At 34.5% G+C, this 18,538-nt stretch overlaps 1 protein-coding gene across 4 annotated transcripts in view; it reads left to right on the top strand.

The window, feature by feature from the left end:
* The window catches only part of peb (zinc finger protein pebbled), a 166,281-nt gene that overhangs the window by 126,753 nt on the left and 20,990 nt on the right, over positions 1 to 18,538 (top strand). The window contains exon 1 of one of the 4 annotated variants that reach the window (XM_074131012.1): positions 12,631 to 12,845. The exons of the other annotated variants lie outside the window; for them this stretch is intronic. The gene's annotated coding sequence lies outside the window, so the exon portion shown is untranslated. Of the gene's footprint in view, positions 1 to 12,630; positions 12,846 to 18,538 lie in introns of those variants that run through there. 4 annotated transcript variants of the gene reach the window in all.

The following is an 18,538-nucleotide window of genomic DNA, read 5'->3' as shown; positions in this document are numbered from 1 at the left end:
AAGGAAACCTTTTAGCTTTCTCATGAATCGAGACAATTGTTGAGAATGACATAGACAAAAAATGTCTCTCACCTTGTAAGCGATATCTTTACATAGACAAGAGTGTATTCGAGCCAATAACAGCTTCTTTCAGATTTTCTGTAGATCACTTTACTTATCTTCCGCCCCTTAAATACCCTTATCTTTTACGTGCTCTACACGATACATTTTTCTTGCTCCAATTTGATGATGTTGCAAATATGTTTTCCATATTTTTTTTTCTCTGAATCAGGGGTCGCCAAACCTTTTTGATCATGGACCCCCCTATATAATTTTTCGAAATCTCCATCGACCCCCCACATAAAAGTAATTTTCAGTTAATTAAAATAAAACTATCTATTAGGTACTGTGTTTGTACATTTATTTTATGATTTTAAACATGTATTAAAGTAATTTTACATTCTGTAACAATAGTTTTATGAAAGATATCTTTTTATTTATTATTTTAAAGAAATTTCCACCTGCACCTACAGGGTACAATAAGTAAATGCAATAAGTGTACATGAATAGCGTGGCAGGCGTGAATGACGGTCATCCAATGATGGCCGCCATTAGTCACCCAGTTGGTCACAGGGCCAACGGCGCCTCAGCCGTCTTCGAGGATTGGAGGGTAGCGTAGTTGAAGATAAGTTTACAGCTAAAGGGTTGGGATGAAGTGAGAGTTTTTGGTGAAAATTTTTATATCGGATTTTGGCAAGTTCGGAGATGAGTGGGAATTTGATGATCTGTATGTATTGTGTGGTTGCTAACATAGAATGGAGCGTCTACTAAGCGACGGAGAGAAATACAAGGGTCGTTTGAAAAGTCCGTGCAAAGTCAGAGAGATAGCACTACTGGCGCGTATCGAGGTTATGATTAGTTAGTAGCATCTCTTGGAAGAACACACACCAAGTTTCAGCCAGATCGGTCTATTTCTTTGTGTTTGGCATTCGTTTGAATCGAGGAAGTCGAGTGATTTTCAAAAAATGGACGAAAAAGAATTTCGTGTGTTGATTAAACACTACTTTATGAAAGGCAAAACACCTCAGGAGACTAAAGAGAAGCTTGATAAACATTATGGTGACTCTGCACCTTCGATTAGAACAGTTTATAAGTGGTTTCAAAATTTTCGGAGTGGCCATATGGGCACAAGTGACGCTGAACGTTCTGGACGCCCTGTTGAGGTTACTACTCCAGAAATCATTGATAAAATCCATGATATGGTGATGGATGACAGAAGAGTGAAGGTGCGTGAGATTGCTAGTGCTGTGGGCATCTCGAATGAACGGGTACATAATATTTTGCATCAACATTTGGACATGACAAAGCTATCCGCAAGATGGGTGCCGCGATTGCTCACGCTTGACCAAAAACGAAATCGTGTGAAGTGTTGCAAGGACGGTTTGCAGCTGTTCCAGAAGAATCCGCAGGACTTTAAGCGTCGTTTCGTCACTTTGGATGAAACATGGATACATCACTACACTCCTGAGACCAAAGAACAATCTAAACAATGGGTTACCAAGGGGGAATCTGCGCCAAAAAAGGCGAAGACCGTTCCTTCGGCCGGAAAGATTATGGCGACTGTCTTTTGGGATTCGCAAGGAATAATCCTCATCGACTATCTGGAAAAGGGTAAAACTATTACAGGTGCATATTATTTATCGTTATTGGACCGTTTGAAAACCGAGCTGCAAGAAAAACGCCCACGATTGGCCCACAAAAAAGTCCTTTTCCATCACGGCAACGCACCAGCTCACACCTCAGCAGTTGTGGTCGCAAAATTAATGGAAATAGGGTTCCAACTCGTTTCACATCCCCCCTATTCTCCAGACTTGGCTCCCTCGGACTACTATTTGTTCCCCAATATGAAGAAATGGCTGGCGGGAAAAAGATTTTATTCAAACGAGGAGGTGATTGCAGAAACGAATGGCTATTTTTCAGACTTGGACAAATCCTATTATTCGGAAGGGATCAACAAACTAGAGCAGCGTTGGACGAAGTGTATAAGCCTAAAAGGAGACTATGTTGAAAAATAAAAAAAGGTTTACCTTAAAAAATTAAGTAGTTTTTATTTTTGCACGGACTTTTCAAACGACCCTCGTATATCTTAATGTTGAAAATCAAATACTTTAATATTTTATTAAAAAATAAGTAAAGTAACTAAAGTATTGCTTCTTAAATAATGAGATGGGTGTGTGCCTGGTGTTTCTTTGCAAGGTTCCTCTATATTGGGTTTGATATTGTTTTTCCTTCGACCTCTTGGCTCAGATCGACCCCCTACTTTTGTTAAATAGACCAATTTGGCGACCTCTACTCTAATAGTAGTTCACCAAATTATTCATTTCGAATAACCCAAACAAATATTTTAAATAACCACATCTCAAAGATTATTATTGACCAAATTAATTTCAACAAAACTTTTAATTTATTGTGTCCTCAAATTTCTTTTGTCATTAGAAAAACTGTTTCATCTTAAACTTTTCTACAAAATTTCAATGTTATACATATTTTTACTGGGTGAAGGTTACATGATGGAAAGGTTAACTTGAACATCACTTCTGTCTGCATCTTTATAGCTACATCTTGGTATCTGCGTATTACTCTTCTTCAGTTTTCACACTGTGCATTTTCCCATACTTTGCATATATTAACCTCATCTTCTTCTTTTTTTTTTTTTTTTATTAGATAATTGCTAAATTTACATAAATATTCATATTAATGAACAAACTGTTGTTTATTCAATATAATTTTACATTATTATGGCAATTTTCGCTGAATTAAAATATTTGCCAGCTAATGTTCGGTAGAAATGTCTTTTAAAAAAAAAAGGCAGGAAACTCATAACTTGATGTTAAAGTCTCTCTTCACTTCCGTTTTTTGTGCAGTCGCCTTTACTTTATCGATTTTTCTCCGACTACAATTTTAAACATTCATACCAAAATGTTAAAATTAATTACATCGCTAAAATTATATGTTCATTAATTAACGAAATCAATACATTATTGTATATAATGGACAGCTGTTTGCGCAGAGATCTTTAAGAGAATGTGAATGAGTCTGAGTTAAGTAAATGATAAGCTACCGTTACTTGCTCCTTTGTAATTATTTTATGAGAACACTAAAAACTGAAAGAATTAATTCCTAAAATTCCACTTCTTTATAGAAGATGATTCGTTACAAAAGATATTTGTTTTGAAACATTTCTTTGTTGGAATAAGAAATTAAACAAAAAGAAAAGAAATATAATAATAGAAAAACTAAATACAGAAACACAATAAAATGGCAAAAATAAAAACAGTTACAAAACTTTTGTTATTGTTTTTATTGATTTATTACTCGATAATATTATTTAATTATCTCTACAAAAAGAACACAATCAGTTTAAATAGCAAAGTAGAAATGAAAACAAATATATTTTAGTTAGAATTAGTTTAGTTAGAGTGTGGATTTGCCTCATATTTAACTGAATACAGCTTTCTTTAAGTGGTTATTTAATTAAAGCGAACAACTTTAAAAGTGTTTATTTATTTATTTTTTCTTTAGTATTTTCATTCAAACAATATTCTATTAGTAGGGCAATTGTACTGTGAATAAACCTAAACTTAAAGGAAGCCCTTCAAGTGAAATTTGTGGGAAAACTGAGATAATATTCGCACTTGAAGACCTATACTAGTACTTCTACTGTTGTAGTTAGTTTCCACTTAACCAGGATTGGCGCACTTATGTTGGAAGAACCTCAGTGTTGTGAATGGTCTTTTTAGAGGGCACTATAGGTTCCGGATGCTCGGAGAAGAATCACTAATGCTAGAGAGTTTGGACAGAGTATGCCCTGGAAAAATAGATAACGGCCACTCACTTCCTGCTTTTTGAGATCTTTGACACTTTGAGATCAAAGGTTGTCACCCAAAAAAACGAGTAGTAAGAAAGATGTTGGGGAAAAATAGAGGACAGTCTCTTTAACCCACTATCTTCACAAGAGGTTCGGTGCAATTAGCCAATTGGCTGTAGTGAGTAGAGCCACCCAGCCTGTTTATAATTCAAAATCATTTCCACTTTAGCTTTGGACCGAAATGGAACTTTAGACTGAACTCTCTCGCTGAAGCCTTCTAAATTGGAATTTTCGTGGATAAATATAGTAGATCTAGAGCTATGTGATCTACCTTTAATAAAAGGGAAACGGATCACAAGACTTCTTGCTTCCAGTTCAGTGTTTTTAATCGATTCACAAAATTTCTGCTCGATGAATCCCACGGTTACCATTGACAACTTATAATTAAAAAAGGTTTAAGCATTATAAAGATGGGATATCAAAACCTGTTAAAATATAGGTTATAGGTATGCCTAAGTTTGGTGGGAATATTAGTAACTTACTTTTGTATTTTTAGAACAGTTAATAAATCAATGGATTTGTGTCTTTTTTTGAGGTATTTACACCTAAATATGGGAATATCCAGCAACATGTGTTACTTGTTATTGTTTGTTAACAATTCTTTCTAAATACGGCACTACCTGCTCGAGAAACTTTTTTAAACATTCTTCGCATAGTCGTCTGGTACATAATCGCAAAATATCGCTGCAAATCAATAACATGTGTAAAAGCAAGCTAGATTCTCCATTTTAGACAATGCAGCAGGTAGTCTTCTACGGTTTATTAAAGAGAAGGTAATTAGAAGAGGGAGAGAGAGAGTAAAAAAAAAGAGAAAGGATCTAGAAGACAAGCGGTCCACGGGCATGCAGAGAGGCTCCAAAAGGGTTAAAGACCCTTCAGGACACAAGGGATCTATACCACCATTCACTCCCTTGACCTTTCTCTTCTCTACCACCTCCTTTTCTATTCAAAGGGAAGTCATAACTTGATGGTCCAAGGATAGACAGGCTAACAGTATTACCCCTACCAGCAGCAGGAGCTTGGTCTTTCAGTCTTGCAATTTTTCTATTTTCTTTCAAGAAGAAGTATTGCAATTGTGTAAAATTTTCTATGCAGATTTTTCATTAGAAATATCGTTGTGAAGACTCGAGAATCATTTCAGATTTTCCAGGAAAACCCGGAAAATTGTCACTCCGGTTTCTTTTTCCCTTTGTTATTGGCCTCTTGAGCTAGCAAATCAGTCATTTACATTCTTCTTTCGGACCTTCTTTAGTACATATATTGAATATTTACAGAGTTATCTTGTTGTTTGTTATGAACTCAAAGAGCTCTGTGTAAATGCTGCCATCATCAGCTGCCAGAATAGTATTTAAATTGGCAGGTAACGGACATCCAGTCGCTATCACAGTCCTCCACAATCGTTCTCTTCCTTTAGCGTTGTTAGCACATTCCAGGATTAGATGGTTGGCGACTGCTATTACTCCAGAAGTACAGGAACACTGGTGAGATGTTTCCACACCCAATCCTGGGCTAGATGGTGCGGCGAATAATTGCGATTAAACCTCATTCTTATGACAGTGCTAACAAACTTCCTATTGTAGTTTTTGTATTTGTAAAACCATGGTCTTTTGGGGACACTAGATTGTATAGCTGTGTAAAATTGGGCCTTTTCTCGCCTTTGACAATTCGTATATCCGGTTGGACCATGATTTTGTGTTTTACTTTATAGAATAATAATAATAATAATTTAAAGCAGTTTATTTTTTGAAGTAAAATCCACTCTGTATCAGTAATACAATTTCTCTTTTAAGACATTCTCTTTGAAGGCAAAGAATTCGACTGCTTCCACGTACTCTTACTTAGTCAAATTCCGCTAAAATTGAGCCATGGATCAGAATAAGCAATTTGGTGGTCCAAAGAAGCGACTTCAGGCTGTTTCATTTACCATCTTCCTTGAAACAACTGGCATTTCATTTCCTCCGTGGCTAGGCACTCAGGAAGTAAGAGAGCTCTGATAGCCTGTTCTATATTTTCTTCAAGCCCAGCTTTTTTGTTTGCTGACCATAGTGATTTGGACCAATCAATCAATCAATAATTTCGTGTTTTCATCCTTGTAATTGCCATTTCAAATTGTTCCAATGCAAAGTTACTACTCTACTTAAATCAGAAATCGAGCTGCCCCCCCTTCAACTCATTTAAGTACGTAAGGAATTATCTTTTATTCGATTCTTTAGATTTTTTAAAATCTTTATTTTTCAAAAAAATTCATTTTCTGAAAAGTTGGGTTTTGTTACTCTACAAAATCATTTAAGTAGTTTATATGTTTTTACTATTTATGCTGCCAGTAAAAGCAGATTCTCTGAATCTTGCCTGTAAACTATATTATTAGATAACTGTCTCTCCTTGGAATCTTTATTATTTGTTTACATTCAGTTTGACAGTTGAGAGAGAATCGTTTAGTTTGAGATGAGAGTACAGAATACTATTCATAATTAAATTAGAAGTCTAAAGAGTAATGTTTAGAGGCAAACTGGTGCTGGTTATCTCTATACAGACTGACTGATTGATAAACATGATTCAGAGTTAAGATATTTTGTGTAATAATGGATCTTGAAGATATAAATCTTGTCGCTTGTTATCAACAAACACTTTTATAAAAGGGGGAAGTCCATAGCAGCTTTCTTTGTAATTTTGTTAATACAATAAGTACTTTATCTCTTTTTAAAATATGGCTTTGTTATTTTACAATTTGTATCAGTAAATAATATTATTTTACGTAAAATAAGTGCTTAATAATGAACGTTAATAGATTTCTACTTATTTCTAAAACGAGGAAGAATATCAAGATGAAAGTTTCGATATCAGAAGGAATTTTGCCATTGATACTCCGAAGTATACTTGTTCCGTTTTTATGCACTTACTTATTGCATTAGAACTTTGACGACTTCATCGGAAGATAAATGCACAAAAAACTCAGTTTACTCTTCCTATGAAATCGAGGAACATGCGGAAGCTTAGGAAATTCATTAATTTTTACTTCAATGGCCTTCCCAAAAATCGATAGTTTTTCTGTAAATCTCTGAGAAAATCGATGTATTAGATTCTCAGAGCAGTAGTTATTTGAAACAGACAGTAGTTTAGATACAGCTGTTTTAAGCCCCACCTGTATTATACGCCTTCAGCAACTTCCACTACCGCAAAGAACTATGTTTAATTTTTCCTTTATAAAAATGTATTTACTCTTTGTGATCTAGTTACACCGAAATTCACAATTATAAGGGATTCTTTGGTAGATTGTAGATGAAGCGGCCTAATAAAGCTAAATCCGGAGCCAATTATAAGACATATTGTAGCTCCCTTAAGCGCCCCAGCTGTTAATTCATAGAATGTGAACGGTTTAAGAGATCTGCTCAGCTCAATCCTAACTGTTTCTATGTGCCTGACACGAAAACAAAGTTCGGTAACTTTGGTTAAACCAAATTTTTGCTGCAACACTTTATTAAATATCAACTATATGAATTATTATTGTAAAATCAGTAAACTGTTTCTAAACTTGCAGTCTCCAACGGCTAACAGATCAGACGCAGAACCAGTAATTACAATGGTCATTTATTCCAGATTAGAAGTGAAAGGTGGACCTACTATTTATTCCAGATGATGATTTGTCTAGGTTTGTTGTACATTATCTACCTGTTTGTAGAATCTGTAGGACTCTTGGTCCTTTCCCTTGGACAAAAGATGTCAGCAAGGATTTAACTTTACTTAATACAGTCCTTATGTTTTTGTACTTTCAAGGTAAATGACCTATCCCCCTTATCTCTTTGTTCAACCTTCTTTGTCCACCGAAGGGTTCTAGTCTCTTGTCGCCCATCTCCTCCCCACCACTCATTCCATCCCTCTACAGCCTATTAGATAGAATTAGTTTTCCTCTAATGCATCTGTAAGTTAGCGATTTTCTGCATTCATGTCTTTAAACGGCAGTTTAAAACGAATTTTTTCAATAATATTTTAACGATTTCGCTTCTTACATTTCTTTCATACTTTGCATATTTGAAACATATTAAATTCATACTAATATGCAGTTTTCGAAACAATACAATTAACTGAAATGCAAAGTTAGAGAGAATCTAAATACAAAGATTCCAAAAAAAAAACTGCGCTGAATAATATTCTGTCTGATATAATTCACGCGATAGGATTGTAAATTAACACTGAAATGGCATAATAGTAAGATGTCTAACTCATCCCTAATTGAATCGAATTTTATACGAAAAATGTTTCGAATAAAAGTTTTAGAGCTACTAGTGTCAATGCGCATGTCAAAGTTTTATCTTTCTAAATATCTTTTTTGTTTAACTTTAGATAAACAGACACCGATTTTATAAGAACCACTTTTTTGGACTCAGTGGACCCCTAAACTGCGCATTTTTCTGTGCTGACCTGACAGGATCGTAATTTTAATTGTAAAAATCTAGATGGCACCCTTTAGGCCTTCTAATGTCTAATCTAAGTGAGAGAAGATTACTTCCGCTCAAGATCACACTTAAATAGAAATTATTTAATCCAGAATTAAAACAAATAAAATATAATCTTTTAATCGGAAGTGATGATCATGAGAAAATAGCAGAATTTGCATTTTATATTAAAAATAAAAATCGATCTACAGTAAAAACAGTGATGTCCGCATTGATGCTTTCGTAAGTTACTGGATGACCGTTTGGGGGAAGTGTCGTCACTTCTTTTTTTTTTATTTTTTTATTTTTTGCAACCGGTATGAGAATAATAAGTGGAAATATGATACAGACAGTTGTCTGAATTGGCCAGATTGAGTACGAGAAATTGATGAGAACAACTGTTCTCGATTTATTCAAAGTGGTACAAAACTGAAACAGAAAAAAAAAAGAAAAAGAAGAGATGTGCTAACTATTGTTAATGTAAAATAAAAAGAGCTCTTGCAATCACCAAACAGCCTGTGCTAGTCCTATTTAAAATTGATGACCAATTAGAAAGAAATAAAATAAAAAAACAAAATCAGCAATAATTGTTAGCTCTTGTTAATTTTATTATTCTGATCTCCATACTTCTCTCTCTCTCTCTCTCTGTCACACTCCCAGGTGTCTTTATCTCACAGTATGTTGGTACCACTGCTGCTGTTTTTTTCTTCATTTCTTTCCATTCTTCGTATTGTGGTAAACACTGAATCTATAAGCATCGATAACAACGGTTTATCGATACCAAACAGTTGTTTTACAACATGTTGACAATAAGAATACCACAAATACCACATACTATCAGCTGATTAATTTTAATAACCTAAATATTTTATGAATGCGTGTCCGGTTTGTTTTAAGGTAAAAATTATTTTTGAGAGTCGGTTAGGATTTTGAGAGCAGATGCTCTACTGTAGTAGCCGAACTTGAGGAGCCATACTTATGTCCAGTTACTTTGTTTTAAGCGCTAATTACAAGTGTTTTGATTCCACATCATATGTGTGCAAAAATCTTCTCAAAAAAATGGAAAATCGGCAGCATCTCGTCTGCGTAACTTAGCAGATAAGAATCCCTCTACGGGAAATCCACTTTATGGAATGAACTATTTTCTTGAGATTTTCTTTAAAAGTGGCCTACTCCACTATGCACACAATGGTAGGTCTACAACTTGTACTTGTCACTTCTAAGGGCACTTCTAAAAGGAGGTGATTTTAATGTGGCACTTTAGTGGATCAGTACTTTCTTATAAAATCGCATAGCCCAATCGTCGCTCCTCACTTTCACTTTTAGGGTCGCATTGGATTCGCTCAATCCGTCCATTAATTACAGTTTTCTTGAAATTTTGAGATACTCGTATATTCAGAAGCGCATTTCTCCATCTATGGCAGCACAACCTGTCACTCGTCCTCAAGCCTTTACTCCCCGCAGTGACATCCACTGAATTTAAGCCATCGTCCATCCTGCGTCCTTCCTTTCCTCTTCGCCCTACAGAATCGATCACAGAGCTTCTTGGACAGCTATCTTGCTGTCAATTCTACTTCCACTCCCTTCGTACGTCCTAAAAAAAAAATTGAGCCAACCTATCTTTATTACGAGGCACTAAGTCATCTTCCTTGGGTTTCAATTCCAAGTGTTTTCAGCTACCACTGTCAGTTTACAAAGCGTAGGCCAAATATCTCTCTAAGGATTATCTCTTAAGTGAGTTAAAGAAACTTAGGAACATCTTTGGTGGCCAGGGTACTGCCACTAACTCCATGTCCTATAATCTATGTTAAAGAGTGTCAAAATAAAAAATGGATCCTAAAGAATTTGTCATTAAAATTAATGACGTCATAATATGCGCAGATAAATTTTATGCACTTTAAAGCTTACAAAATCTTTAATCTTCCCAAATCTTTTTTGTAACCTAAGAGCCGTATTTACTGTACTTGATTTATGAATGGCGTTGTGGTTTAAGGTCGTTCATTGAATTACGTTGCTATTTGAGCGGGTTCAATACCATCTAATATCCAGAAATATGATGCTACCTCCGCGCTAAGGTGTGCACAGATTAGTAAAATAATTAAAATTGCTGATTATTGTTCTGTGACTGAGAGAGCGATGCGAGTGAGACAGAGAATACATTTCATCAACGTCATCACTTTTTTGTTCTCCTTTTGTGTCTGTGATTCTCAATTCATTCATTCCAGCTTAATACTTCTCAAAAAATATGTTTTATTTGTGTAATTTTACTCTCCATTTTTGTTCTTTTGTTCCAAAACTGTGGCCCTTATTTTGGCAATTTAAATTCATTTCAGGCCTTCAGTTTTATAAATATAACAAATTATCATTCAACTGAAATCACGTTGATATAAATAGAAGCGTTACAATATGCAGTACACAAAAACAATGAAAATTTCAAATATATATCAACAATTTCTTTTTCAAACTCTGAATTTATAAATTGTTTTTTAAATTAATATAAATATTTTATTCTACCAATCTGTAATTGCATTAAACAATTTTTCGTAGTAATATTAATTATTATAAAAAAAGTTATAAGTATGCCACTTATGTAGGGTATCTGATGAAGTTTAGACAAAAAAATCGAAGGGCCTATTTTCATGTTATAATTTCCATTAGACCCTAAAATTTTTACAATTCATTTAAGTCTTCTTTCTAACATATTAGACGCAGTACCATACGTTGCACTGAATGTTTAAAAGAAAAGCCTAACCTTTCCTCTTCCGGAAGTACCCCTAATCGGATTTCCCAAGGGAAAAGCTTCAAATATATGTTTCAACATGATTACAAAGTTTTTTAAGAAAATCGTTAAATCCATTTTCCAGCAAAATATTTTGTTAAAAATTAGAAAATTCATTCATCCTTAAAGTGGAGTATTTCTGGTTGAGCTGATCGCTAAGTTATAGATGTAAATTTTGTGGTTTTGGGAGTTTTCAATTTTGAGTTATTCGGTTCACATAACTGACCATTTTCTTAAAAAAAAAAGAACACTATTTTGGATTCAAGGGAAATCGAAACAAAATGGCTACCCAAGAAGAGTAAGTGATGAAACTGAACGCCCAATATAGTGGTAATCTACGCGAAATTAGATCTTAAGGTCCTCCTTAACTACATAGAAATGGTTTAAAAAAAAAAATAGTATATAACTCTCGGATTATTGCTGGGAACGTCCTTTATAATTTCTCCTTAATAGAGATCTAGTGTACAAGATTATATCAGTTGTAATTTTTTTTTCTTTAACAATTCCGTACCTTTTTAAAACAAAATCTCCTTCATGAGATTACATGCTCATTGAAAAATTGCAAATTATCTCTTAAGGAAATGTGTTAGATCAAAAGAGAAGTGATGCAGGGTTACCAACCTTCTTTGCTTCTTCTTCTAGGCAATTATTTATTTAATACAACTATCACATAGCTCATCTTTTGTACTCGCATTTCGTAGTAGTTTATTTACTTATTTTTTTTATTATTATTATTTTTGTTTTAACTCTAATGAATTTATAATGTTTCATTAATATTAATGAATTGCAAGACGTATTGCTGCATATATGTTTCTAAATATTAAAGCTCTAATAGTGATACTGGTAGCGGTGGATTTATGAGCGTAAATGTAATGTAAAAGTTATGTTCCGTTAAAAAACTTCTTCTATTTTTTTAGATCATATATTTATTTTTTATATGTCGGTAAAAATGAAATAAAGTTCGAAACTGAGTTAAAGTATCGCGGAAGTGTTGCTTCAGAATGACTATGCAACGAAAATTTCCAGAATCATTGCACTCTGGCTCAATGCAGCGTTACTGCCACAAGTAGACAGTGTTAATGTTATGGCCAACATCCATCCAGGAAATTCGAGCATTGAAGGCCAGTAACTTTGAAATGAATTCTCATTTTAGAGGATGAATGTGTAATTTATAAGCCAGAAAGTCCATTGGAAGTATTGCAGTCATTAACTTCAAACTTGGACATAAGCCCGTCCTGACAGTTTGTGCAGTATACATTTATTTTTGCTCTGCAATCGTAAAAGAATGGACCAATTAGATACTAAATATAATAAAGGAAGTTTGAATTTAAATCAGAATTGATTGAAATGCTTTAAACACTCTTGCTAAATATTTCATAATTAAGTTTCGATTTTTATATTAAACCTACAAAAAAAAAATTATATTACAATCTATAAATCAATTTTAAAATTAAAATTAAGTTAGCTATTCTTTTTAAATATTACATGAAATTTAGGCACCCCTGTTTTATAACCTCGGTACAACCTTCTTACACACTGGTCTTATCTTACCATGTGGTGGCTTAACTTCACTCAGTGTAGTGAATGAATATTTAGCAACAAGATTCTCCTCCTGAATTGTATCAACTGCAGAAAACTTGTAGATAACTTACTTAAAACTTTCAAATATAGTAGTAGCAACTAATCAACAGCAAGATTGCCTACCATGCCAGTTATAAATACGATTGTAAGTACACTTAACTTTAATATAAAAAATAATTAGTAGAACACAATTAATTTAAAATGTTTCTTAGTAATTTTAATTTTATCACTGCAAAAAGCTCAAGTTAATGCATTGTTCTAAACTGTGAATAACCTACCTAACCTTCAGAGGTTAGTCTATTCGTCTATTTAAATTTTATCTATGGAATTATTAAAACGTTTTCAGAAAACAGAATAATAATATTACTGAATATCTCAGTCTCTGTATGTAGTTTTTCTCTTGTATAAGTCTCGTTAAAAATGATAGTTAATAAACATGTACTTAAAATAATAGTGCAATCATGGACGAAAGCTACAACGAATAGAAGAATAGGAAGTCTAGAAAAACTAAAATTATATCACAAAGAAGTTGGCTAGTTGAAGAAGAAGATAGGAGGTAGTGGAGAAGCAGTAGCAAAAGAGTGAAGTAGGACCCCAGACGAGGGAGTCTGTGAGATCAGAGTCCAGATATTTCCCACTGAACAATTTCCTAAGACAATAGATCGCGTGTGGACACGCTTCGCTGGCTGCTGACTCTTCTACATGAGAAAATATATATATTTTTTTTTTTTAACCCGGCCTTTCGGTGAGATGAACAACGAGAGTTAAACTTCTTTTCTTCGTGTGCACACTCGCATGTATATGTACTTACTAAAACGTGTGTATGTGGATGCTGAAGGTTAATTCAATTTTCTCCTTGTGTATGAATTTTTTTTTTGTATCATATTTTACCTTCTATTTTATTATTAAAATATGTCAACATAGCTTCAGCACGTGGCACTGGTTATTACCAGTGTCCAGTTCGTTTTACCGAATATTCTGGTAACGGATTGGTAGAAAGGTTTCTTGGAACATTTGTTTTCCCAGCTTCTCTTTCTGCAGCTTATGTAAATCTGTTGACAATAAATTATATTCAATATTCTATGATTGAATTCATTTAATAATAATGTATTGGTATGAAAAATAAATACAATTTGGTGCTACAACACTAAGTATCTCTACCACAAGAAACCAGCACCTAGGCCGTGTACACATGTACCCTCAGTATAGAACAGCTGGCTGTCAAGTGCTGTCGGTGAACTCTAATTGTGCACGCACTAATGTATTCAACGCGCATACAATTCTCAATGACAATTTAAATTATTTTATATGTGATAGTTTTTGTTTTTTTACTTTCTCTGACTAGTAAAAGTTTAAAACGGAAAATGTCCTAGAGTTTTTCAAAATGGAATTTTCTCATTGCATTTCATTGAGTCTATTGTGTGACTGGATAGTCTTACTCTCTAGGAGTTTCTTATCAAGAATATCTCAACCACTAATGTCACCTACTTTTCGAGATAACATTTCGACCATCGTCAGAAACTACAAAGACAAAGCAAGATATTCAAGATCAAGAGAAGTTTATTTCGGGACAATTTGATTATGACAAAATTTTGTTTTATCTTTATTGAAGAAAACATTCAGTAAATTTATGATGTAGAAAGAATATTATTTTGTACTTTTTGTTCTTTGTTTAATTTTTTGGGAGTATAGTTTAGCAAAGAGATGTTGAACTGGTAGGTTATTTAACAGACAGGTGTGTAGAGGGGTAATCAGTGAAGCGAGACCACAGAAGGGGAACTTGTTATCAATGAAGATAAGCCCAGAGAGGAATCGAGGAGACACTCCTTACTTAAATGAAATGCAAACCTTTATAATTCTACTAGTTTGGTTAGCGGGCGCTTTACTTCAGAGTGGTAATGATTTTCAATCATTAATAGACACTACATGTTCGTTGGTTTCGCCTGAGAGCGCACCACGCAAGAACGAAACTCTTAATGCCCATGTAAACTGTAGCCCAAGAGCTCATGGCTCTTCCTCAGGATTAGAATAAATTTGATAATTGTTTCAAAAGTTTGGAAATCGCCGAAAAGCAAAGAAATTCTTGAAAGCTGGCTTTCGAATGTTTGCGATTTGAAGATTATTAACCTTAAATGCAAATTTTGTAATAAATTCTCCTGGGTAAATGATTGCAAAAGATTGAAAATAAAGTCACAAAACAGATACTTTTACTTTCAATAAATTTGCGGGCGTGTTGTAAGATGTAGGATGAGTTGTAGATTGGATGCTCTAGTGCGCAGATTCTGTTAAAATGCCAAGGCAACCCCAGCAAGATGGAGGCTACTGGCTGATGGTTGCCCAGCAACCGTCTCTCATTTCTATCTGCACTATTTAGCCAGCAGAGATTATTGGGAAAAGGTGGACAATATCTGCGCGCCATTTCCTCTCCCGCCCCCCTAAATAAATAGAGGGGGGATTGATTTACTGTTGGTTATATTTTTGTTAATTTTTTCCGTTCTCATCAAAACAGCTGTAATTCTCGAATATTGTTAATAGTGACGAGTTAAAAGCCATTTATGACTAATAGGAAAATAAACATATTTAGAGTAGTGTAGCACGAACAGCCCTTTATTCTACTAGCTACGATCAACAATTGCTTGAGCATATTTATGCAAATCAAGATAATCACGGTGTTACAACCCTTGACATTTTTCTACCTTCTACAAACATAAAAGTGTTGCCTTGTTTGTTGATGAGAGAAAAAAAAAAGGGAAAATAAAATTTACCTTCGCAATGAAATGAAAACAAACATTGGTAACACTGTTTAAAAAAAAAGAAAAAACCAAGTTATCGCTCAGTTTGTGGGATATTACTTCCTTGAAGTATCCACTTTTCTTCTTTCTTTTCTTTATCCGATTCATAACAACACTATCTGGTTGCTCTGTTGAGAGATGTAGCCATGACAACCTACAGTATCGATCTGCTGAAGAGGGGAGTTATTGACCTATGAACTCCAGTAACTATGGTGATCAGGTGTGATGCAAAAGTCACCTTCTCTATTCTCTCTTCTCGTTTACTCCCTTCTCTCCTCCAACCCCTTTTTCCTAACTTCTGGATAAGTTCTCCCTTATATGTACCTTGTGGGTGGGAGGTAATCCTAGAGGAAATTTCAGGTATTATTTAGTGTTGGCGCCATCTCACTGCAGTACGTTTGAGAGGGCGCCAAGGAAGATTACATAGAAACAGGTCTTGGAAAGGGGGGTAACAGTGTTACCAATGGAAACACCGTATCATAATCAAAACTCCCACTTTAATTGGATAATGGCAACACTGACTAATCTGCATGCTGTCCATCAAAATCCCCCATTAAACTTTTCTAAAATAAGTGTGATGTTGATTGACTTTGTTACTAAAATTTATTATTTTTTTCTTGTCGACCTTAAATGCTTAATTGGGAGCTACTACATACTTTTACTGAATGCTGTTCTTTGTCCTGAAGGAGAAAGTCGGATTAGCCCTCATATTAGATAGAAATTGCCTGCAAATCTCTCAAATTTCTCCATTCATTTCATTGACGATATTCCCTAACTGCCCTCAAAAAAAAAGTGCTTAGAAATTTTATTGATGAGCTTAATCACTAAAATCGAATTCATCTTAACTAAAGTACAAAGTTTTAGATCAGTTTGAATGTAATGCACACGAAGTACATTCAAAAAGAATAACTAAATATTTAAATTAGGGATATATCCAATAATTAAATGGTGCTTATAGTTAAGAAATTTTAGCAGCATATTATTGGTCGTCATGATTGGTCGTAATTTGCACTGAGAGAGCACTTTAAGTGATTCATACGCTTAGTTTGTTTATAATAACTGGAAGAATTGCGATCGACTCCAATTAACCTTCGACACCGCCTTCTAGATATACCCTGACAACTTGCGGAGCCATTGGGTTGGCCTCTTGTTTTTTACAGTATAGATTTGGATTCATCCCACAGACAAATAATAATTGTCCAAGTGCGAAAATGGTTATACTTGACATTCTCTTATGATAACTACGCAGCATGCGGATGTGTCCGTTTAAACCAACAGATTTAGTAACAGTTTGGTGTGGGGTAGGGATTTAAATCGTTTAAGAATGTCTTCAACTTTCCGTCCTCCAGCATTGAATCACTGGGTGAACCTCCTCACTTTTGTTCTGCACCTTTAAACGTCACTTCCTCTGCTTTCAAGTCTTATTCAACTCCATCAGTTTTGCGTATACATTTCAGCTAGGAAGACCGCTTCCCCTAAATCCTAAAGTCTTAAAGAATAGCTATTGACCAGAACTGCAGATAAGTTGTATAAGATTGTGCTCTAGATTTGAACAGCCCCCCAACCCCAAGAAATGATTGTTTTCGCACCCTTCTCTAATCTAGAGGAGAGTTGATGGCCATTGTTAGTAACATTTCACCGCATTAATGTTCACTAATTACGGGTTTAGTACCATATTTAATGGAAGTAGTTATACCACTTTCTCGTCATACTTCATACCTCCCAGCTTTTTACACTCTGGTCATCGATTACAATTCATGGTGGCTGTAAAATGTTGTAACAGATTCATTTTCTAATACTGAGGCTCTCTTGTCTTGTCAGACATTGAAAAAAAATCTATTCTTACTTTAAATATATATTTGTTAGAAACAAGTGCATATGCTTCCGTCTCCATTTGAAACCGAATTTGGCAGCTGGAAGATAAGCCAATCTGAGAAATTGTCTCTGCTGTTTTTAGTGGGAGAACACTTGCAAGAAGTTGAGGTTCTTTATTCGCTCTCGAGACTTCAGGGCGAGCATTTCTCTTTATCAGTGGTCTATCAGTTACCAACAAATTTCAATCAACATTTTTCTATTTATAAAAAAAGAACCATTTGCAAAATTTTCACCTCAATATAGGGATAAGAAAAATTAATTTAATCGACACGCAGCTTGATCTTCAAGTCTGGGTAAACGTCAATAAGTCATCCCAGGATTATGGTTTGGTATTTCCCAGATCTTGCCTTACATTGTGGTGTACCACATTCCATTCATTGTCCTGGGTTGCTGCTAATTGTACTAAAAAGTTACTAATCTGTGTTGTATGGAAACTTGTTTTGATTCTTTTTCTATTTGCGAAAGGAATATCTTTAACAAGTCCTCTTAATACTAATTTAAGCTCTTTAGATAAACCTTTTTTTGTCAAAAATTTATTTCAAGAGATCATTAGGATACAATGGGATTCTGTGTAGGCACTAGAATGCATCATCAGTGCCAATGTACGATTGCACAATCTGTCGGCAGTCAAGGTTAACTGGGAACTTGATAGTAATTATACTGACTTTAAGTAGGTTTGTCTGTGAGTATCGTAGCAATTAGAGGAAGTCCTGTGAGTGATCCCGTATTCTTAGTTTGTTTATCATAAAAGGAAGTAGAGCGATCGGCTCTAATTTTTTTTTTGCAACTGGTACTCACAAGACATGCATGATTTAAATAGCTGTTTTTGTTTTTAACTTCCAACATAACTAACAACTTCACTGAGTGGGTTCTTTATTTGTTTGACGCCCTCGAAACTAGGTCTTGTTTAGCCATAGTTACTTGAGAAAAGTAAAACTTGTGTAAAGAAAAATAACTACTTCCCTTCAAAGTGCTAAATTTGGAAAAATAAATATCTGTAAAATATGCAAAAACTGCAATTTGAGCAAATTCTTCGGAGGGGGAATATTTTAGAGATTAAAAACTAATTTATGTTGCTGAATGTTTATGCAATACTTTGTTCTGCAGATTGTAGGTGTTATTGGATTTGTACAGGAGAATTAAACTGGTAATGATGATGAGGACATCATGT

This window comes from Rhodnius prolixus, unplaced genomic scaffold, assembly GCF_049639745.1.
Source record: "Rhodnius prolixus isolate KJV_2025 unplaced genomic scaffold, Rpr scaffold_4, whole genome shotgun sequence".
Taxonomy (NCBI): domain Eukaryota; kingdom Metazoa; phylum Arthropoda; class Insecta; order Hemiptera; family Reduviidae; genus Rhodnius; species Rhodnius prolixus.
Note: the sequence above shows the minus strand (reverse complement) of the source record. Positions and strands in the feature narration are given on the sequence as shown.